At 42.6% G+C, this 21,519-nt stretch overlaps 1 protein-coding gene across 3 annotated transcripts in view; it reads right to left on the reverse strand.

Moving 5' to 3' along the window:
- Positions 1-21,157, reverse strand: part of rassf7a (Ras association domain family member 7a) — a 34,136-nt gene extending 12,979 nt beyond the window's left edge. The window contains exons 1-2 of one of the 3 annotated variants that reach the window (XM_056387750.1): positions 21,075-21,157; positions 15,901-16,030 (exon numbers count right to left, since the gene is read on the reverse strand). The gene's annotated coding sequence lies outside the window, so the exon portion shown is untranslated. Of the gene's footprint in view, positions 1-7,953; positions 8,357-15,900; positions 16,031-21,074 lie in introns of those variants that run through there. The other 2 variants (XM_056387751.1, XM_056387749.1) reach the window with 2 other exon arrangements.
- Between the last annotated feature and the right edge of the window lie 362 nt (positions 21,158-21,519).

Here is a 21,519-nt window from a genome sequence, read left to right on the forward strand (position 1 = left end):
CAGCAGCACTCACACAGACAGATGGTAACCTGGCCCGAACCACAAGAGAGAATAAAAGAGGGAAGGTATGAGAAAGGGAGTATTTATGTAACCTCAATTCTTAAAATGCTTATAAAGTAACAGGGAATACAAAGAAATCCCTGGCACACTTTTGAATTTCAGTGAAAGGCTATAAGGTGGCCACAATAGTTTACAAAGCCCAAACACAACTACATTATTCATCTCACCAAGAGGAAGACTTACTCATACCTGGTTTGGCGCTAGTGCACTTGTTCGCTTCAACCCCGGAAACTGAGTGGAGGCGAGCACATTAGAGACGAGGAATTTGTTTGCGCTGACTCATGGATACACCCACAGAGCCGGCAGCTAATGGTGAGAATGATAATGCAGGATTGCACATAGCCTGTTGAAGGCCGGGCAAAGCTGGCCTCCACTGAGAGCTCGGCTCAGGATGAGTGGTTTGGCTGCCTGCAGGCGGTGCCCTGCGAGCACAGGAGTTTGTATTGTTGGGTGAGCCAGGGAAGAAGGCTCTCAGACTGCTGATGGGCACCCATGTGTAATCATATACTCCCGACCTGACTCAGCAATGCTAGCCAGGGAAGGAAGTCATCGCTCGGTTCCCAGCCAAACTCATACACAGCACGCAGGCTAGAAGACACACACACATTCATATAAGTTGTGCAGTGAGCACATGGGCGCATACGCTCACCAAGCAATTTATTAAAAACACTTGTACACATGCTCTAATCAGCTAAATGTGTGTCACCAGTGCAATACATAAACTCATGTAGTTACAGGTCAGGAGCTTCAGTCAATGTTCACATCAAACATCAGAATGGGGGGAAAATGTGATCTCAGTGACTTTATATACAGACTAAAACATATTCAGTTATCACACAGCCAGAATAACATGTTACATGGCTGAAGCACAGACGGCAGACAGGCTGGCTCAAACTAAATGATGCTGCTTAATTTTTGACTAAAGTGACATGTAACTCTAAAAATGAACCCACTAATTTAAAAGGACGCAGTTTACACAGTACATGAGTGGAAAATAGTAACTTTCAATTAACCAATACACGCTATTTGTAGTTGTAGGACGTGTGGGCGCTGCGTTCTCGCTTTCTGCGTGCATGCATGCATTTGTCATTGAGGAGTCAGGAATGCCGCGGCCTCCAGCGTCACAGGTTTGAAGCTAAACTCATTAGTAATTTAGAAGTCGCTTCCATGTCTTCACATATCAATTATTCACTTCTATTTTTTTGTTTGCTTTTTTTTTTGTTGCAAACTTAGATTGCAGAAGCTAAAATATATCCAAGAAATGGTTCATTATAGTTAAAACCATGCAATCATAATAAATCAAATTGCACACAGAAAGGAAGACACTAGTCAATTCAAACTAACCAACTGAAGGTAATTTAATTCACACAGCTGCAACTCCTGACTGTAGAGGCATTGAAGGAGGGCTATTTTGTCAGTGACTGAGACTGGTGTTAGTCTTTCATCATACTTTAATTTCATGCAATCCATGATGCAATATACACTTGCCAGTCCTCATCTGAGCTGAAGGGAATATTGCCATTAGCATGCCCAAGGAAAAAAGAAAATCAATGTGTTGCTGCAAAGAAAAATGGCAAACAAGAGAGTTCAAAGCCTCACACCTACATCATCCACACGCAGCTCAGTCTGTCACTTCATGCGCTATAGTGATGTACAAGAGAAGTTCAGACTTTGGTGAGGCAGTTATCAATCCAGGAAAGAGCAGGTGCACATTCTTCTGCGGGGTTGTAAAGGTAATATCACAACAAAAATATAAGACTCACACAAAAAGAAAACACAGACCCGTCTGCTGAATGGATGTTTTCACAGATGAAAGTGAAGAATTACACCCGGTTTCCTCCCAAGACATCAATCTGAGGTCACGAACATTACACGGGCAGTTCACAAACTACTACAGCGGCTAATGCAGTCCATTCACCTCTGGATTAGATTAGATTCCACTTTGAAACTGAAAGCCGGAGTTCCTGACTGTGACATTCTTTGAACAACTGCCAGGAAGTTTAAAAGAAAACCACAGGCTGTCCAGATACACATGTTACTCCATCGCTAAGGTCAGTCTGCTATGCAAAACATCTCTTCTCACACCCTCCCAATATTTACCTTGGGAGTTCCAACATACCTGGTCCTTGGAGGGAGGGAGAGAGAGAGAGAGAGAGAGAGAGAGAGAGAGAGAGAGAGAGGGATACAGGTAAACACAGCCGTGGTGGAGCAAGAGAATCTGCCTGTCAGTAAGTGAGTGTGCGTGTGTGTGTGCGTGTGTGTGTGCTTGTGTGCGTCGACCTTCAGGTAACCTATCGCACCGTGACCGTGGAAAATTCTGCTACAGACAGATAAGATATTATCTTTTCATTACCATAAAGAAGATTCATTCCACAAAAATGTTATTGTGTATCCTGTACTGGGGGTGGGGGTTGGGGGTTGGGGGGGGGCGCGTTTGAACAGACAAGCACTGTGGAATGTACAGCACATCATAAAACTATGAACTTTAGTTAATATTGAAGCTTTTGCATTGTGAACTCAATTACCACCATTTCAACTTACACTGCTCACCTGTAGGTCAGGCATTAAAATTCTGAATAAAACATCTTTAGTTTGTTTTAGTTTGACATTTAAATATAACTTGAGCTGGGTATCAAGCAGCAATCTAACTGTTTAAATATGAAATTGTCAATATTTGGATTGAAATGAATAACCATCTGGTCATAAAACAAGTAAACAAGGTTAAAACCCTGACCAGACATTTGATGCCAGCTTTTGGCACGTGACATTTTACAGACAAATTCCAGTCTGTACAGAGTGAGTATTATGTTTTGATAGCCAACCCTATATGTACCCATGTAAAATACACAAAAAGTAAAGGGTGGAATCTGTTTGTGTTGCTCGTGGATCACAAGACTTAGGGTGGGCCTTGATTTACGGTTTGATAGCGAGGTGTCACACATGACTCTCTCTCTCCCTGTCATTACTCTAAGGTGGAGTAACGATCACACCTATCAGAGCAGTGCAGGGGGGCGTGTGGACAGTCAGGATGAGTAAGGAAAAGGTAAGGAGGACAGGGTGCAGATTTATAGCTGATTCCCAGTACCCTAGGAGCACCTTTGGGACCAAGACGGTATATCTGTCGGAGGCGCCCCTTCACTTTCAGAAGGCTGCCTTTGAACACACTGACTCAAGATCACCAGGGTGATCTTTGGCATGGATACACATGCATATACACACAGCTTAATACCAACAACAAGGCTGCTGTTGCTGAGTTTACATATGAGAGACAAGTTGACTTCCCCCTGGGAACGGCAAAGAAGGGAGGAGAGCGGAGGGAGTGATGAAGGAGAGGCTGGACAAAGACGAGTGTTTGTTGTTGGGGGGGTATCCAATAGAAGGCAGACAGACAGGCAGAAACAAGAAGTCTGAGATATGTAAAAATGAAACTCACCAGACAATTACTATGGTCTGTGTTGAAGGGAAGACAACTTTCATAAAGGTTTTTCCAAATTATGTGGATAACCTTGCTATGTAAAACCTGGATCAGTCCAAGTTCCACATTTCTGGGGGTTCAAGGTTTTACTCCAGGCAACTCAGTAAATCTGCGTCTTGGAGCGGGGCCAAGGTTTGAGTCAAACATTGCATCTGAAACCACATAAAAGAGGGTAACCTGACACTGAGAATCTGGCTTATCTGTTCATCTCTGTGGATGAAAAAAGTATCTGCTTTGGTCTCTTTGTCCTATGGGAAGCATGGTAGCCTAAACTATACACTCACATGCGCATTAAGTGGCAAAGATTCACCTTTGAAAGATTGTGCTTTAAGCGCACACATGCTACAGAACAGATAGAATGAAGACACGCAGTGTGTGCATGTGCTTGTGTGTGTGTGTCTGATACCTACATTTGGAGTCACAGGCTCACTTAATTTTGCTCATCTCAAGTTGTTTGGAGCTATTCCTGGGTGCTTCTGAAACCTGTCACCTAACAAAAAACATTACAAAACCCATCTGTCATGCTGTCAAGCTCATGTTGTCTACATTTATTCTATATCTCCAATCAAAACAAATCAGGCATTTAGCTTGGTAATCCCTAATGCCTACCACTTATACTGCCAATATCTAATTTCAGCCCGGCTTGCTTCTGCTCATCAGTGTTTGTGCACCAGTAGCTGTCATCTGCATGTGCTTGTTTTGCTGCTAATGGGCTTGATCAAACACATCTACATTCAATGACAGCTCTAACATCAAAGCCTCTCAGCGTGAGGGATGAGACTGTCAAATCCACCTGCCTCTCTCCTCTCCTGTCTGTTGATTTACTAGTCCCAAGCCCTGAGGCAGACATTTTCTTTTTTTCGCTGGCGTCTTGACCCCCCTCCTGGACCCGTCCGGGGCCCTTGGCAGAGGCACCATGTTATTTACTGCCCAGAGAGCTCTGCGAGCAGAGAGTCAACGCAGCACGGCTGGTTGAACAAGGGAGCAACCTGCTGCTCACTCGCACACAAACACACATCCATGGCTATGAACAAACACACACACACACGGTCACATGACTGTCCCAGGGGGTTGGCAGAGCTGTTTACCGCGCTACAATCACTACACACAGTAGAACAGAGAGCCATGGACGAAGAGACATACAGACACAGACGTCCATAACCCCAGCAGGTAACCTGCCAGTAGTTTCAAACAGTTACAACACAACACGAAATGTGAAGCTATGGGTTTGATGATGTGACAGAGCAAACACCCATGAAGGCTACAGAAAGTTCACCCTGACATGACGTGACAGCATTCACTCAGGTGAACTTTACGGTCAGCTGGACTCTCTTGGGAACATGTCCCTAGGTGGACTAAGGACATTTTGACAGTACCTCTGACCTGCATGAGTTCATTCAGGCTGAGGACCTGTATGTCGGCCTAAACCTTTCCTAACTGTTTCACCAACATTCCCTAAAAAGGTTGACTGGAGACAAAGACATGTACAAAGCCTGGCAGTTGGCAACAAACTATTCCCTAAAGGATTGATGTTGCACAAACTGCCAGCTGGGATCAAAAGACATACGCTTGTTTCTGATCGGTCCAGAAATTTCTGCACAGTTTTACTGTGTTTTCAGGTGCTCTTCAAACCCACGTCTCTAAAGATCTAAAAGTAGAACCGCAGTGAAATTCCTTCTCCAAAAGCCCTCCTTCCTCTCAGTAATTACAGCCTCCCAGCTGACAAACTGCAGGTCTGCTGTGTTTGTCTTTGCTTCCTCGGATACAACAGGTGAAGTAAGGCCTGTGTGTGCCGGGCTGGCTGCCAGTCTCTTACTGGTTCTTCAAGCCAAGTACATATTACCCTTCCTGGTATAACACCTGGAGAAAGAACTAGTCCAATTTCTTTTTCTTTTTTTTTCTTTTTTTTTTTTTTTAAATGTACTTACTCAAAAATTTCATTGGAAGGAATATATTTTATTTGCATCACTGAGAACATCATCCTACAAAAGGATAACAGAATGTCCCCCTTTATGAAACCCTGAGAGGAAAAAGTTTGCCGTAGTAAACTTGGTGAGGATGATTTATTTAGAGGGGTACAGATGATTTAATAAATTGAAAAATGGGTTGACTTGGAAACAGGGGTGTGAGGCAGGATGAGGGAGCAGGGTGTGAGGGATGTGAATGTGATGCAAGGAAGACTGGATCAATCTTTTATCACTGCAGTGTGCTTTCATCCCTAATGGATCCGACATGAGCAGAGCACAGCACTACCTTCCGTCACATTGCACAGGCAGGGGAAGGACACACGGAAAGAACAAGAGGGAGCAAGAGAGGTAGACAGAGCAACACATGGGAAAGAAAGACAGCTACAGAGGGAGAGGGAGAGAGAGAGAGAGGGAGAGAGAGTGTGGAGAAAGTGGTTCAAACCCCCTTTCCTAGGATCCCAAACATGCAAACATATTATTTTGCCGACATGCTGTTACGGCGTTTCCAATTACCTCTGGCTCTGAGTGCATCTGCAGGAGTTGGGAAATACTCCTGATAAGGACAGCGAGAAATTAAGTCATCACAGCATGAAAAATGACTTTGAAAATTCCCATCAAGAATCCCAAGAGATATCTCGCTGTGCATGGGTGGACTTGCTTTCCTTGCCATGCGAGCTGAGTGACAGACAGAGTCACAGACAGACAGAAAGACAGACAGACAGACAGACAGACAGACGAGTCTAGAAGAGGAGGGGAGTCCATCTGTGTATTCGAGCAGTGAAAGAGCAGTAAAAATAACATTGCAGAGAACAAGGCACGATGATTCTCAGAGGACACTCTGCTCTCTCCATGCTAAACAGGCTCATTCATGTGATAGAAAATAAGAAATATCTAGGCAGTGAGGGAGACAAAAAGGGAAGGAGAGAAAAAATAAGTGCTAACTAAACAAGGCTGTGAAGGAAGTTGAAAGTTTTATTATGCGTTCCAACTACTGGCAACCACATCATTATCCCGCTGTCTGGTTTTCGCTTAAGATAAAATACCCCACAGTACTTAAAAAAGAAGGCAGCGCATTATATCATCACTTCTCTGCTCTGTCAATCAAAGAACTGAAGCAAACATGGTGGACTTCCTACATTTTACTGGTTGAAGGTAATAAATATACAGCACTTAGGATGATTTCCCAAGGAGCTTGTGGCATGCAGAGTCAGTATCAGTGACTTGATCCACTTAAATGAGGAAAGGCCAACTAGGACTAATACTTTTGGACCATGGTACCAAAAGCAGGAACATGACTGAAAAAAATGGTAAAATATTAAATTAGTACAAAAAAAATGAATGAAAGGAGCCAAGTTAAAGCTATGATGTATACTTGAGTTAATAGTTGTCCATTTGGTTCCTTCCTTCACAATCACCTATTATGCTGACATTACCTCTATAGAACCAAGTTAACTGTGCAACACACAAACAGAGATAACACATGAGGTATAACTCTGAAACTCCCACAGTTGGTCAGGAGAAAAAATAATCACCTCCCGTGGGGGTGGTGTGTGTGTGTGTGTGTGTGTGTGTGTGTGTGTGTGTGTGTGTGTGTGTGTGTGTGTGTGTGTGTGTGTGTGTGTGTGTCCAATCGATGGCCCTGATTGGATAACAAATACAGCCTGCTAATGAGCTCTGAGTTCCACTATCTGACACATACCATGCTGGGAAATGTTAAATAAGATGCTAGCCATGCACAATGATGATTCAATGTTTAAATAGGCTTAGAGTGGTTTGGTGCATTAGACTTGCACAGTGTTGGCATTCGAGATGTGTAGCACGTTAACAGTTAAATGCAGTTGGAACACGTAGTGAGTGAGCTGAACTCTGCCCGTGCCCTCCATGAATTAATCTTTAATCCCACAGTGGTAAAAGGTGCAGCCGTTGTGACAGGAGACCTGTGTAAGAGAGAGCCTGCACTTGTCTCACAGCTCTAACACGGGAAATGCTTTCAGACAAAAAATGCACATGTAGACCAGCTCTGAGTCACACAGGGAGTACTCCAAAACACACAAAAAAAAAAAAAACACACAGAGAAGTAAAAAAGAAAAAGAAGAAAAAAAGAAAACACCTGAGTGCGCAAAGAGTGAAGTTTCACCCAAACAGGTTTGAGTCCTTATGGCTCATACAGGAATACTTGGGTGGCGGGTCTAGTGTCAACAGGTACATGTGAAGACACAGCTCACCTCCTCAAAGACATAACACAAGATCCTCTTTGTTTCTGACACTCACAAAAACACACAAACTCAAGCTCACACATAAATAATAATAGCTCTCTTTACATGCATGCAGGAACATAAAGCCGACAGATCGTTTGACTTCAGAGAAACTTCCCGACGCTGATATTACAGCGATTATACAAACCGACATGGACACATTCAAACAATCTGTGAAAGAAGCCCTTACACTCACCGAGCGAGAGGATCTTTTCCGTCTCTTCAGTGCCTTTAATTTCCTCTGTCTGTTTTCTTTCCGTCTCTCTCCTTCGCTCAGGGAAATCCTTAATTCTGACAGAGCAGCAGAGCCAGTTGTGTGGCTGGTGTGTGAGGCAGCGAGTGAGCGTTGAGTGTGTGTGTGTGTGTGTGTGTGTGTGTGTGTGTGTGTGTGTGAGGAGGGTGCGAGTCCAGCGGAGGTCAGAGGCAGTCAGATGTGGTCACTGGAGGAGATTTAAAGGATGTCGCAACTTCTCCTCTGCTCTATCTTGCTGCCTTCTCCTCTTCTTGCTGCCTCAGGAATGCACTTCTCCTGGGTGTCCTCACCACAGCCAAGATCTGAGAGACTGCTAGAGTTCTCTCTCTCTCGCTCTCTACACCCCTCCTCCTTCTCTTCTGTGTCTCGCACCCACACAGAAACACACCCTCTCAGTCTCTCTCTCTCTCTCCCTCCCTCTCTCTATCTCCACCCTTTCTGGCTGTGCTGACAGATCTGGCCCCTCCCCCCTTTTCAGGTAGTTGAAAGCGTGTTTTCGGCTTTGTCATTCTCCCTCCGTATCAATTTTCTCACATATTCTCTTTGTATTCTTCATTTTCCAATGACACAAAGGACTGCTTGAAAGAAAACTCGGAGATAAGAATGTAATAAAACTTGAAACTCTGTGCATGCACATGTATTTGCATGTGAGTCCGTTTCTGTAACCTATAACCTGAGGCGTACATCCTCCCTCTGGCCTCCAGTAACATGAACAGCTGATTACACAAATGAGGCCGTCAGGTGATTGTCTCTTCCTTTTCCTGGAATGAGGTCATAGTCCGACAAACCAGGTGCAACTGCAGAGAGAGTGTTTGTGTGTGTGTTTGAGTTGGACAACGCCCTGTGGGAAAATGAGAGATCGGAGCACCCTAAATCTGACCACTCTGGACTAGAGAGCAACATGTAGAAAACAAACGCCTAATCAATTATAGAAACTATTGAACAATCATTTATGAAACAGTGCATTGTGTTCTTATCTCCACAGCCACCTCCCACACACAATCACAGAGCCAAGACATGCGTGACCAATGGGTCAGGAAGAAAATGCAGGAGGCCCCTCAGCATGAACAAGATCCTGCTCTCCATCTTCACATCTCCCTCAAACTAAATCTGAATCATTAGTAGCCTCTTCTTCATTCCACCTTTACCACCCCCACCCCCCCACCCCCCAAACCTGAAACTAAAGACTGGACATGATACCAAGCAGAAGTCTGAAATGTAAATTAAAGTGGAAGTCAGGCTGTGTTGTCCTTTGTGGCATCCTAAAAAAACAGAATCATTAACACTGCATTGAGAAAGTCCTCAGACCCCTTCACTTTTTTCACAATATGTTATGTTACGGCCTTATGCTAAAAAAAAAAAAAAAAATTCACTCAAACCAAGACATGAGGCGGAAGTTGCTGCCTGCAGAGCTCAGAGACAGGATTGTGTCGAGGCCTAGATCTGCTGAAGGCTACAAAAAACATTTGTGCTGCATTGAAGGTTCCCAAGAGCACAGTGGCCTCCATAATTCTTAAATGGAAGAAGTGTGGAACAACCAGGACTCTTCCTGGAGCTGTCTGCCCGACCAAACTGAGAAATCAGGGGAGAAGGGCCTTGGACGGTCACTCTGTCTGAGCTCCAGAGATCCTGTCGAGATGGGAGAAACTTCCAGAAGCACAACCATCGCTGCAGCACTCCACTGATCTGAGCTGTATGCCGGAGAGGCCAGATAGATGCCTCTCCTCAGTGAAAGCTAAGGGACTCTCAGACTGTGAGAAACAAGATTCTAAAATTCTGTTTTCACTTTTTCATTATGAGGGATTAAGCGTAGATTGATGAGGTAAAAATGACCTTTTCTGATTTTAGCATAAGGCTGCAGCAACGTAAAGAAATGTGAACTGTGAGTGTGAAGACTTTCTAAATGGAGTGTAGCTCTAGATATATTACCAGAGTATAAATCTACTGATATATCAGTGGATAGTCATTTTTTTTACATTAACACATTACCTCGGAAGATGGCTGGACCAATACTGATATATATGTGATAAGCCAATATCGACCAACATATCAACTTGAATCTTACTTTTTATACTTTTGCACCTCTTTCTGTTCAATTTGGATCTGGAATTTTTGAACATTTGACTGTTGCTTTCATTTGTTTGCTAATTTTCCTAGCGTGACCCAAGGACAGTAGATAAATACTAACTAATACTAACAAATGATTGACACAAAATGTGTTACAACTGTGTAACAAAAAAGCACAGGACGGGAATTTAAAATGTCAAAGGGAACAGTCATACAAAAGAAAAAAGAAAATAAGATTTCAATTGTAGCTTTACAAAATATTAATAAATATATTTTTCTCCCTACTGCATAAAACCATTATAGTCATGCAACTCATGATTCAGCAGCAGCAGGCCATTGACAATACCTACATTATCCATGTGTTTACTTTGCCTTTATCTGACAGCAGATTGTATTCTGAACTAGACTAATGAGGACATGCAGTCACAGCGCCTAATAACCAGAGAGCACATTGTATAAAGCAGATGTTCCAAAAATAGATGTCTTGGATTAATTGCATTAATTTGATGAGTTAAATCATGCAAACAAAAGACCACAGCGAAGAATGCTGTAGCTTTTAGCCAGCTGAGTCACAGAGGCCCACAGAGAGTCAGTTCACATCTATGTGAACTGTTTCACTGTTCTGTCTATAAAGCAAAGCTTTTGGCACATCTAAGAGTTGTGTTGTCTGACAAATCACTTAAACCACACTCTAGAATAAAAGTGGGGAGGGGGGGCCTCCTGAGGCATTGCTTAGGTACCAGAGGCCACACTGAGAAAAGGCTGAGGTGCCAAGGAGGAGTGACATTTTAAAAGCAGCAGAGAAGTAAATACACTTTATGGATCCCGACAGGTTATTACCCTTCAGTGGGATCATGTGCTTGTCCATCATCAGACCCACACCATGTTCACTGAAGAGCTTTTTTGTAAGAGATGACCAGGCAAATGTTAACAGGCAAGGAGTCCTCCTTATTGGTTTGAGACTCTGAAGACAGAAAGACAACAATCAGAGTGGTGGGTGAGGGTATTGTAATGTGATGTGGAGGATTATCAGCCCAAAGCCTCCCAGACCTCGATGACACCTTCCAGGCATTCCTCAGGGCACCTCCCACTGCTGTGCCTCCCTCATCCCACCCTCCCCTGTCAAACCCCACATATCATCCCTCTTTTTCTACGTGACTCAAACATTCTTGCAACCCCCCTCCCTCCTCCTCCTCCAACCCTCCCTCCGCATTCAGCAAAGAAGCTGAAGAAAACAAAGACATGGCCTTAAAACCTTTAAAACCTGCGCTTTCAGAGGAAATCCTTCCCCATTTTGTTCTTATTTACCACTTATTGCTCACTGCACAAAGACTGGAAATGCACTCAGCTCCATGGTCTACACAGCTTTTTGAATACTTTCAATCACCACCTACTACCAAGTTAATACTCAACAAGTGATAGTAGGTATAAATCTGTCCAAAGAGTGGCAAGCCAGCCATAACTCAGCTCCGAGGAGACAAGAAGATGGCTCTCAGGCTGAGAAATAGACTGGCTGGGTCTGGCAGCAGTTCAATAGGTTCTGTGGAGGGGAGCAGAGAGAGGGGAATACATGCTGATAGTCTCTTTGTTGGCCATTATTCACCGTGAATGAATAGCATTAAGTTGCCGCTACGGCTCACCCCTTCACGTCTCCCTCGTTGAAACCCCCACCCTTTCTTCTCCCCGTTTATTCAGCCTTTCACTAAAAACAGCCTTCAACAGGTGGACAACAGGTCGGTCAAGACTAAAGCCTGGGCGGTGAATGGAATGAGAGCAGACTACGATAGCTCTATTTTCAGAAACCAAAACAAGTTACAAAATCCTGAACTTTTGTTGACATCGGTTTTCATTTTCATGGCAAGCAACGTAAGGTAGTAATGTCGTGTTTGTGACAAACACGCCTAAGTATAGCATTGCTGTCTCATTGTGGTCAGGCCAATGCTGTTGCTCCAGTAGTGCAGCTATGCCTTGTGTATCATTATGACAGGCGAGATGGCTTTCGCCAGCGAAGGTAATTGCACTGCTGAATCATAAATATAGCACATCCCACACCAAGAACAGACAAAGACTTTTGTTTTCTTCCCAGAAACGTGGCTCAGAAGATGATTCATGTTTTGGAAGCAAACGAATGTCACTATATCATCTCTTTACAAATAACAACAGCTGTATTGAAAATGCATCTCCAAGGTGAAGCTGAGGACAAAGGGATGACAGGAGAGTACAAAGTGAAAATGACAGGAAGAGAGGTTCAACTGGATCAACATATACACAGCTGGTAAACAAACTCTGTATTCCTCCAAACATGGGATAAAAGAGAAGCCAGAAAAAAAAAAAAACATACAGCCTTATTTTTCTTTCTGAACACTCCTTTCAGGTCGAACTAGCAAAGCACATAAGAGAATCCCAGTTGGTTTTTAGCAGCTTCCAAGTTGTCAGGACTTTGGCCGCACTCCTGCACCGTTTCTCCATCGTCTCTTTTTCTCCCTCTTTATTCAGAACCAGTCCAGACTGGCTCAGGACGAAGCTACCATCATTCAAAAACAAAACAAAAAAAACAAAAAAAACTAAACAAAACACTGCTACCTCTAACGTGGCCTTGTGTTTTATTTTTGAGGAGCTATATGAACAGCTATTTTCAGAGGTGAAATATATTTGGACCTAGATCATAAGCTGCGGCATTATCCGTCATTGCTTTCAAGTGGTCCTGTTGGAAGTAGCTAACTAGTGCCTCGAACTGTCTCCTTCATTCCTTCTAGCTAAGCCAGTCTGTTTCCATCCTGCCTCTAGATGTATAGTCGCTCTCTGTCTCTAGAGATAAAGCTGTACCATTAGTATCACACTGTGCTGCTCGGCACTGTTCCTATCAGTAAATGGAAGTAGGCTACAGCCAGCCTGATTAGTACAGGGAGAAAGCTGTGACTCGACTCAACTTTTCCTCATGGATTCAGTTGTATGGGATGCTGACGCCGGTGAACCTGACCTCCACTTAAACCTCATAATTTCTCTCTGTTTCTCTCCCATGTGAGGAGTGCAAGTGGGTCGGGGAACAAAAGAAAGTCAAAGTGCAGTCAACAAGATCTTTGTGGCAGAGACCCCCCCCACCCCACCCCCCCACCCCCCCGTACAAGCCTCAGGATTTCTCGGGACAGAGTGAGGACCCGACAGACAGACTGACAAGACAAAGAGAGAGTAGGGCAAAGCAAAATATTGGCCTGTATGTGGGGTGCAACTGCTGGGGGGTGGGGGTGTGTGCTCGATGGACAGGAAATGCGGGTTAGTGACAGGGGAGCTATCAGGTGGGTGCAGGTCAGGGGTCGGAGGTGAACAAAAGCTTTGTAAGCCCCACACAGAGCAAGAGACAGAGAGGCCCCCCCGGATGTTCTCACTGACGCCCAGTCTGTCTGTCTACACCTCTTTCTACACGCTCCAGGCTGCTACTTGTTTGTCTAAAAATGTTTTCTCACATCTGTTTGTCAAGGCTAAACGCTTCTCTATTTGTCCTCCGTATAGCCGAAGATGTCAACCTCACTTCTCTGTCCATTTATTTAAAACATTGTTTACAATGCTGGTCTATTCCACTGAGTGTCTGGGGGGGAAAGGACTATTCAAACACCTGCAGGAACAACAGCATTTAAAAGCTTTCACTGCACCAGGCCTGTCATCTCTTTCCTTCTGTGGCTTTACTGGATCAAAGGAAAGCTGTAGCTGTGTTACAGTAAGAAAATCTTTTGTAGCCGCAATCATGCTCTAAAAGTACACACACAAACAGAGATGTATGCACGCATGTGCACACACACACAAAGACATGATGACACCAGTGCATTATGGAGTCTCTCTAATCATACCATTCTAACGACACACATTTTAGATTGAAGCAGAGGACATATGCAAAACTGATTCACCAGAACTTCAAGTACAGACACTTAAAGACCTGTTGAATTTTAACAAGGCTGGTGAGACTGCCATCGCCATCTTTATCCTGATGGTAGAGGGTTTGAATGTGTGCTGGAGTGGGCATGTACGTGACACTGAATTAATGACATTATATGTGTGTGGTTGTGTGGTTGTGTGTGTGTGTGTGTGTGTGTGTGTGTGTGTGTGTGTGTGTGTGTGTGTGTACGTGCGTGCGTGTGTGTGTGTGTGTGTGCGTTTGTGCGGATATACCAGATTACTAATCAGTGCTTAGACAAAGGCCATATGTGTGCAAGCCTGCGCATCTCTCCCACATATCTCCCACATATTCTCCTACACGTCTGCATAAAACCCTATCAGCAGGAATGTGAGGATTGTCGGGTCAGCAGTGGTGACATCATCACAGCCTGTCAGAAACAACAACATGGCCTCAGCGCCAGTTTCCTCCTGGTTGCATCAGCGACGCGTTACCAGGCGGTAGATCAGTGACACTCACTCCAGCCCTGCTTCCGGCGAATTTTATGATTATTAAGCCGCTCAATACAGACAAGCAACTGATATGTCTAAAACATCATATTGATAAAAAAAAAAAATGTTTGATTTCCACACCACCTGACTGCGCAGCCTTAGATCTAACCTGCTTGCCTGCAGTTGACAGACATGAAACGGTAAATGGCCCACTTTGTGAAATTAAATAAAAGTTCTTATACAACATGTGGGCTTTCTCTGAGACTCCAGACTCTTCACCTGCTTGAGGTGGTCTAAGGTCAACAGCCAGACATAAATGGCTTGATTGTTTACACAGAGACAGAGTATAGCCTGAGGTGAGGCTAACCTGGAGAAGAACCGTATACATATAGGGACTACTTCTAGTCAGTGCTTTTCTCAATATTTACATTCTCTTATAAAGTAAAAAAATAGCAGTGAACCTCAACAGGCCAACATGTATAACAACATTATTCTCACAAAGGAAAACTATTCTTTCATCTGTCCCTTGCCTATGTGAGGGGTCAAGTGTCAGCAAACAGATGCTTGTGTGTGTTTGCGTGTGTTTGTGTGAGTGTGTATGTGCAGAGGATCCTCCAGGTCATCAGATAAAGTGCACCTGAGGGAGGGGCAGGGGCCCAGTTTTCAGTGTTGCCCTGGTGACCAAACACAGAAGCTACCACCTGGTTGGTGGAGCCCAAGAAGGGGAGCTCTGAGGGCCGCCACTTCACGACGGTAACTGTGCCGGGAAATCCTCACAAAAAGTGGCCTGCTTCGCAAACACAACCCATATTGTGTTTGTGCCATGACGAGCCGAGTGGAGCAGAGAGTGCACACAGCTGTTCAATCTTTCATGGAACATAAAAAAGAACTAAGCCTTCTGTACAGCTCTCATTACAGCAGAGAAATAACTTTGGCTCATCTTGACTGTGTTATCCCCACATGGTTTTAGTCATCGTTTATCCTATTGGACATTTAAAAGCTATGCCAAGCCAACCATGATTGTGTACGCTCAGTATCATATTGTAACAACTATATAAAATGTGTCCAAGACACACACAATCAAGTTAGCAGACATCACAGCAAACGAACACACTGCTGGAAAAAAAGATGAATGAATGATTCATCATCAGTTATCGCGTATTGTCAAAGTGCTAAGCATTTTCCTTAACATGTTAAATGATGTTACCATGGTGACGAATACAGCTGATAGGAGCGTCTGTCAAATAAACAATGACTAACTTACATTCAACTTCTAAACCATTAGTCACTATTTAATCAATGACTAAACTGTCCCGACTTTTGCAGGATTGAAAATGAGTTCAGCCATGTGTTCAACTAAAAAAAAGAAACTTAAAAAAAAAGTGTAAACTCAATGAAACAAACACTTAAAACTCAACAAACAAGGCCATTTGTTTCACTCACCTCCTGCAGTGTAATGGTCTCTGTGACTGCCTGCCTGATGAAAAAGGAGAAGAGGGAGAGGAGGAAGAGCGAGACAGCCCTGTCACTGTCACTGTGTGTCGTGCTCACGGGCCACCTGATCCACCACAGCCTGTGGAAGAGACAGAGTGACTGAGAGAGACCGGCTCAGAGCAATGCTGAAGGGGAGGGCGGGGGCAGCTGCAGAGAAAAGTGAAGTGGTGCCGCCATTCCCCGTCACCCGGGAAACCAACGCTCTTTCAAAGGAAATCGGCCAATGGCAAACACCGGCAATTGTGTTCAGACAAAAAGTCACATGACTGCCAAAACACCACTCCCTATGCACAGAGTGAGAAGGGAAGAGAAAAAAAGTAACATATTGGGGGGTGGAGGGTGATGAAGAAGGGAAAAAATAAAGAGTCTACTATGAAAAAAAAAAAGAACAGAGAAAAATAAGTGAGGTAAAGTAGATTGCGATTGGTGAATTTGGGTTGAGTTACGGAGGCAGGAAATAGATCACCGGGCTAAACTCCATCCTATGAATGGTTGCACAAACTATTTCCAGCTCATCTTTCCTCCTCAGTCCCATCTCCACACCGAGTAGATTGCTAAGAGGAAAAAACGTTGAGCAGCACAGTGTGACACTAATGGTACAGCTCTATCTCTGGCTGGCACACTCAAACAGCACCTGTCTACTTCCATATTAGGCCATTTATTAGAGTGTACACAACATTAAGAGTTCCTTCCTACACTCTGTTCGACGCATGTAGTGTCGACCATCAATACACGACCAACAGCACTTTGAAAAGTTGCCTCCTCACTTTTGTCCCAATTTCTATTTCATCACTGAGGTGGATCTATTAGGTGAAATCAATAAGGAGTCACCAGTACACCCTCAAGTGTTTTTTAGTGTACATATGTCATCAGCTCATGATACTCTTTGTGGATTTTAGAATATATCAAAGTTATACAAGTCATATTAAAGAGCGTTAACTTCTTGCTGCATGCCATCTCGTCCAGTTTTGCAACTGTAAATACAACAGACCAAGGTGAGACTAAAGTTGGCACAAGTGTGGGGTTATTTTACAGTTGAAAAACCACATGGATTAGCAGTGTTGTCTCCGGTTTGATGTAGAAATGGCAGATGTACTATCATTGGATCCGTCATGCTGCTCTGGTATCATTCAGAGAGGACTGCTCGGGTGGGAAAATTACAAAGAACACAGTATCAATTTTAGCAGGTGTAAGACAACATTATCAACAAATCATCATTTTTATTTCTGAAATGACCAAGCAGGCTTCTCTTACTTTTGTCTAACCTGTCCATTTGTTTTTTTGGTTTTCTATTCCTTATTCGGATATTGTCTGCATTATTATCAGAATGCTGCTGCAATCCTATCTCAACCTGCAAATGCAGAGGCCAGCACAAACTTGTGTGTCTTGTGTTGTTAAAGCAGAGAAAATGGTTGAAGTGAAACATAAATCAGACGGGAGAGAAAACCTCTCAGCAAACTGGTGTAAATGGCAGAGCATCGACAATGCCAAGTACAATGCAGGTTTAGCATGTCTATGTAAACAAAATAAAATGATTGTCCGGGGGGCTAAGAGTGCTAACGGTGAGCTTTCTACTTCACTGGAGGCGGTGTGACGTCTGTTAATTAAAGGCTCCATCTCTAAAGACAGGACCTAGAGACGCCTTCATTTAGTCACAAGTTACAACCCAAAGGGGCCCACCCACTGTTTTCCAAAAGACTACCGCAGCTTTAGACTATGAGACGCTGATCTTCACTCCAAACATTTTATATTCGCCTATAAACAACTCTGGTGCACAGTGGAAGTCAGCCCAATGAAGCCAGCAGAGCTCCATCATCTGCAAAAATCAGCGATGCATAAATCCCTTTTCAGGTTGATTCAATATCAGCAGACCACTGAAGAGAGGATTGCATCCCATATTAATCTTGTCACACTAAAATCATCGTACTACCCTTGGGCTGCAGGCTAGTGTTATCTTACAGCAGAAATAGACGTCCTGTATTATAAATTCATTAAGTTGTTTTTACCCTGCATCCTCGACAAGACAAAAACATTCATTTTAACTATTTGTACATGTTTTAGCTTTAGCCTACTGAACAAAACAAAGACTTCAAAATCAAAATCCCCCTGAGTGTAAAGTGTATCATGTTTTTACTATGCACACTGGCATCTGCCCAGGGTGATAAACTAAATTATAGTGAAGCCCTCTGGCGTAAATTCCCGACAGAACAGAGAGACAATGTGGTCTACAAATGTTAGGAAGCAGTTGTATTACTCAGACTGAAATCACACATCTATCACTTTCTCAGCAATGTACTGTACACTTGAACACAATCATCTCCCTTGTAATACATCGCCTCAGTGCCAGAAAATTACCCTACTTCAGCGGTGGCAGGCAGGTCTCGTTCTCAGGAAAGCATTTACCAAGTAAAAAGGGGGCTAAATTACCTTTCTACAGTGTGAATGTGACAGGATAACTGATGAGCCACAGCGAGGGAAGGTGACAAAGCCGATAGCATCCAGAGCATGGACAGCAATGACGAGTCTAAGACTCTGCCATTGATTTTGTTTAAAAAAAAAAGGTAACAGAGAGGACTACCTGAGGATTAACAATCCTGTATCAGCTTGTCAGTAGATAATAGGCACATTCTGGCTCCGGGCTTACTGCAGATTCTTGCAATATTTTTTGCAGATTGACCATGCAACCTGGATATGTCACCTAAAGCAGTTAGCTTTTTAGTTTTTTAGAACAATAATTTACAGTTTTATGCAACTTTCTTCACTTTCTTATACATTCTGCTAACAAAAATCTATAATGTGCCTTTGAAGTTAAAAAAAAAAAAACAAAGCATTGCTTGTTGGGCTATATTTACATTTTGATGATGCTAAAACAAATATGTGATTAAACACTTGGCAACATATATGAAGTCATAGATACAGGATCCTTCTCCCACAGTTCACATCAGATGATGGTGAATAAATTAGCCTGAGATGTGAGGAGCATAAATTAAATAAGCAGATCTGACGGCTATAATAATGGCACAATCTAAGTATCCTACCCATGCAAGTTTCAGCTATAGTGAAGATAAACTATCCCAGTGTTCCTGAAAGAAGATACTTTAGTAGAAGGGGTGAGAAGGGGGCTGATGCTGCAATGATTTAGTGTCTGCCAGATGAAGATTGGGTATGGGGGTGTGTGAGATTCTCAGCTGGTAGACAAGCCTTTCTGCTCTCTGGTGTTGAGCAGCTGGACAGATGAGTCACTGTGTACGGATTTCATTGTGTGGAGGGGACAAAGAGGTCAAGCTGCTAAACACTTGACCGTCAACTTTTTGTCCCACTTTCCATTTTATCCCAGCATTATGAAAAGAGTGAGCTGCAAATTTATAATGGGAAAATACTGGAGGAAAATACTAAATCATTTTTGACTGCAGCACTAAGCATAAATCAATTCACAGACTCAGTAATATTTGGTTGTTTAATCTAAATTTGCCTTGATATATCATATTTTAAGAGTCTGGCGTTAATAATCAGTCTGAATGGACAAAGAGAGAATTTGTTGAAGATAACTGAAACAAAAATGGTGCAAAACAGCATCATATCTCAGCCTCATCCTCAGACTTTCTCCTGCAAACATTTATCTGATAAAATCCATCAAGGATAACTCCAGACACGAATCAGACGGGGAAGACCACACGCTAATTGCAAAACAAGTACAACTTCCATATTTTAAAACATACATAAAATATGCATGAAATGGTCATAACAGAGACATGAAGAGGCCACAACAAACATTTACAAGGTTGAGCCATTCACTTATGGTGAAGTGGGAAAGATAAAGAAAAGGGAAGAAAACAACACCATATTAAAAAAAGAGGGAAGTAAGAGAGAAAAGGTACCAACAGAAGACGAGAAGAGGAGGAAGTAAAAGAAACAAGATTAGGAAGAGACAAACATATTATGTCACGCCAAAAAACTGAACAACAGAACAGCTTGGCAGACATGTACACAGGGAAAAGCGATAAACATAACGCTGTATTGTATGTGCAGTGAGCACGTGTGGTATAGAGATCACTGCAACCCACCCAAAGGATGCTGTCTGGGGTGTTTTTGGGTAGAGCAGTATATCTTCAGATTAGTCAGGTTTTATGTGGAAAAAAGGGGAAATTAATAAGATGATAAGTAGATAAATAAATAAATAAAGACAATATATCTAAGGAGAAATGCTCAATAAGTACAGCTCAAACAATAAGCCAGTCTATTAGTCAATCCACAGAAAAAGTCAAGTCATTGTGTATTAGTCGTTTCAATCATTTTTCAACCAAACATGCCACTCTGACTCAAGCCTCTCATTTGTGAGGATCAATTAATCAATTAATTAGAATAAACAATTAGCAGATGAATCAGTAGTGACAATAATGGTTCATTGCAGCACAGTAAGACATCAAAATGTTTTATAATGCCACACCATGACAAATCAGTAAACTAGCAATTTCCTCGAATATTACTAATCCATCTTTTCATTTAGCACAACAAAGGTTTTCTCTATCTTTGCCGCTGCCAATGAGCTAATTTCACTGAAAATGCAAATTTGCTAATTCATTTACATTAGCTAATGCTGATGATGAAGATATTGATGACGATGATAATTAGTATTGTTGTGGCTGATGACCATGCTGTGACGGACCATTACTGTTTCATTTATCTTAACTTTATTTTGATATTAGTATCTTATAAAAAAACAAACAAAAAAAAAACAACCTATTAAAATAACAGTTAATAGCTGTAACTTAGCAGAGCTTTAAGTTAGCACGACGTTAGTTGACTTTTGAACAGACTTTGATCTTAAAGCTAAATTTGTCGACTACAATTAACCATATTGGCAGTAAAACAACTACATAGTAGAAACCAAGCCAATTAAATTCACTGACAGCAGGTTCGTCCATAACCTTGTGCGAAACTTACACAACAAAGTCAGGGAGCAAAGTTTTGTATCTCAGTTCATCGTTAGCCTGACATCACCCTGCAGGTGCAGCGCTCCGAGCTCACTTTCCAGCACTTGTTGCATCCTTTGTCAACGTCCAAAAACATTTCAGTTTCACATTACTCTGAAGAAACAAAAACACGAGTTGAAAACAACTTACAGGTGATGTGGCAGTCGATCTTCGTACGACGGACAACCGAGTGACTCATCCTCTAGTCCTCATCGTCAAAAGTTCGCTCGTGTCAAGCAATCCAGGAAATAGAAATAATTCAGCATCCGGTCAGAAATTCCAAAGTAATTGCGTTTATTGGAAAAAATGTTCGAATAACTGGACGGAAAGTAAAATAATAAATAAATAAATAATAATATATCTAAGGAAAAATGTTCAGTATTTTTTTCAAGAAGATGAAATTCATATATGCCACTGTGTGCTTAGACAAAACATAGTAAAGACTGACTACACTTGATAAGTGTCTCTGAACAGCCACACACAACAGCATACACTGACATTTTAGATGGCCTTTAGGTCCTTATCTATTTTGATAAAAAATAAAAAAAACTTTTTAAGTATGAGAACAGTATTTACATAATTTAGGATACTATCT

This window comes from Seriola aureovittata, chromosome 10 (genome assembly GCF_021018895.1).
Source record: "Seriola aureovittata isolate HTS-2021-v1 ecotype China chromosome 10, ASM2101889v1, whole genome shotgun sequence".
Lineage (NCBI taxonomy): Eukaryota > Metazoa > Chordata > Actinopteri > Carangiformes > Carangidae > Seriola > Seriola aureovittata.